Source organism: Fukomys damarensis, unplaced genomic scaffold (assembly GCF_012274545.1).
Source record: "Fukomys damarensis isolate Sample0158 unplaced genomic scaffold, DMR_v1.0_HiC HiC_scaffold_26, whole genome shotgun sequence".
In the NCBI taxonomy this organism is placed as follows: domain Eukaryota; kingdom Metazoa; phylum Chordata; class Mammalia; order Rodentia; family Bathyergidae; genus Fukomys; species Fukomys damarensis.
Window position 1 is genome coordinate 11581062 of NW_022900938.1, and position 3153 is coordinate 11584214.

The window sequence follows — 3153 nt, forward strand, 5'->3', positions numbered from 1 at the left end:
GTAATTTTAATAAAAGGTTCATCCACTGGGATTTTTGGAACATATATTTAAGTAAAGGATACAATTCTTTATGTGACTTCACTAGAAATATATGATACAAAGTGTAGTATTCTAGCTTTGTGCATAACAAAGATGTTTTAAAAGCACCAAGAACAGAGGCATGGAATTCTGATAAAACTAAATCAGGTTCTTCTCTTGGTGTCTCTTAAACATTACTTCCTAGAGACAGGATGACATTTTCTTAGAGTGAAAGAAATTTATATATTTTTATTTACTATTTTTTCATATTCTCTTTGTTTATGGTTATATAAATCTTTTGCACATTTTAAATGATAAAACTTTCAAAGTCAGAGGAGTAACAACAAAATAATTACCAATAACTGTCATGTAAAGAAAGCCAAATGCATTTATATTTGCCATTTCATGTTTATCGCCAGTGCCAGGAATAGCTGGTCTCTGCTTTATCTGCAGTGCATGTAAACAGAAGAGGATATTCTTTACAAAATGAAAAATTTTCCTGTTTAATGGCCATTTGAAAATTATTTTTACTTTCTACTTTTTACTGTGTCTTTGTTCCTCTGAAAATAAAGAATTCAGCAAGACTAAGAAAACTTTACCTGCACAGGCACTCTTTCTTGAGTCTTAGAATTTGTTTCTGTCTTTTAGATTTACTGCTTTGCTTAAAACAAATAAATATAAATTTAATAAGTTGTACTTTAAAATTACATTACTGCATAATTTTATGAGGATAATGATTGTTATCATTTTTCTCCAAAGCAGGAAAAAAATGTGTCAGATAATTAATTTTTGCCTGGAAATGGACACACATGGTGCTATTTCTATTTATTTATTTTTTTTGGTACACAGGATTGAACTCGGGCTCTTGTGCTTGCAGGGCAGGCAGCGAAACCGCTGAGCTAAGTCCCCAGCCCACATGGTGCTATTTTTAAAAAAGGATCTCTTTGATTCTTGTTATTTTATACATCAGAATATGAAAGAGGAAAGTATGTAGGGACAGGAAACTATAGATACTGAGGACTTGGGTAAGAAATCTTCAGCTTTTGTTATTTGTGTATGTTTTATATTTTTAATGTAGTTTTAGTGCTTTTTGTGTTTCAACTACAATAAAATTGAGGAAATAGCTACAGGGCCTCATGAATCTCCTGTAAGTAGTATATATTTATGATGATTATTTTAAATGTTCATTTGAAAATACTTTGGTTATTGTTTCTCACTATAAATTGCACCTAAGAATTGAATCTACACTTCCAGATCTATGTTTTAAATTTACTGATTCTGCCCAAAAGTTAAATAACTACATAAATAAACTGACTTTTTGGGCTTATTTGGAATTTTTCTTTTCCTTTCTTTTTTCTTTTATTTACTAAATTGTCCTCATTATTTGATGTGAAAATAAAAAGTAAAACAAGAACAACACAATTGCTTAGTTTCTGATTCCCTGAAAATTTTATATGGATATAATTCAATATCCTAACAACAATGATGAATGCTACTTCTTATAATATTATTTTTACTGAAAAATGTATTAAATCCTGAACTTCCGGCTTCTTGACCTTGCGCAGGGCTTTAAAAAGGGAATGAAAATAGAGGCATTTCACTTTAGAATAAACTTCTTACCTGAAGTGAAGGGAAAAGAAAAGCCCTGACAAGCTGATAGAGTCAAAGTTCACTTATATGAAGAAGAAATGCTGTGCCTAAGCTCACAAAGTGCCTGAAGTGTGGGCAGAGAGGGCGCCCGCTGCCTGGCCGCCGGGCCTGCTGAGGTGGCGTGGAGCCTCTGTCATGCCTCTCACCCCAATAAGGCTTGTGGGTGCCTTATTAACGTAAACCTGTTAAATCTGTCTGCTTTTAAATTGACCTAAATGAAAGGGCTTCCTGTGGGGAAGAATTTGGCGGGGAGGTTGCTTTTGGACACTTAAAGCTTGAAGGATAAAATTGTTGTACGCTTAGTTCGTTTATATTCAATTTGGTCTTTTATTTGAGAGTAACGCGTTGTCTTTTCCTTCCATATGAATGCTAAGACGTCAGGCAGAGCTGTCTCCTTCAGTTTTGACAGAAATGGTTATTAAATCCTTGAAGCTTTTATCATTTAGTTCATCCCCAGAGGTCTTCTCAGTTCTTCAAGCTGGAAATAATATTTCCCGATGCATATTCCTGTCATACACATATTGGCATCAGAGGGGTTTTCTCCGTGATGTCCCCTCCCCGGAAGGCCCGCAGCTCCTGCACATCAGAGCACGGCCTTGCTCTTCAGCTGCGCCTTCCCCACCCTTCTTCCGCCCGGCATGGAGGGGGCCGTCAGGAACCTTTTCTTGAACTGTTTTTTTCTTTCATGATGCTCCTAGAAAAGGAGACTTTTTATTGCTCTTATCAATCTTTGCAAACTAAACTTATTAATTTTAGCTTTTCCTATTCTGTTCTTAGAAGTTGCTTGCCAATCAGATATAATTTAGAGCTGTATACATTTCCTCCTCTTTCTTTATTAGTTCTTTATGAATCTGTCAATCAGAATCATGTGGCATTTTAGTAGCAGAATTTTGTTTCTTGAAACATCATCTCTATTAGTTCATTTTCCCTTTCAGAGATATGCACCATGGGATCATTCTTATCTTCACAATTCAATCAGCACATACTTCTGAAATGCCATTGGGTATCTGGTAAATACACCTATAGCATCATTTCCAGTAACATGTTCAAAGTGTAATTGGAGCAAGTTTGTAGCATAGAGTGAATGTTTGTGTTCCCCCCCAAATTCATATATTCAAATTCCAAACTTGCATTTGATGGTATTTGAAGGTGGGTCCTGTGGATTGTGATTTGCTCATGGTCAGAGAACCCTAATGAATAACATTAGTGTCTTAGAGTCCCCCACCTCTCCTCACCTGTGAGGAACAGTGGAAAAATGAACCGGGAAGTGGTCACAAGATGTATATTCCTTTAAAAAAGATTTCATAGTTAAAGTAAAAAGCTAATTTTTTTTTATTTTTTTTTTATTTTATTTTTTTTTTTGTATCAGGGATTGAACTCAGGGCCTTGTGCTTGATGGCAGGTTGTGGTACCACTGAGCTAACTCCTTGGCCCCCAGACAGCTAATTTTGAAACAGTGTGATAAATTTAGTAAAAGAAGGATAT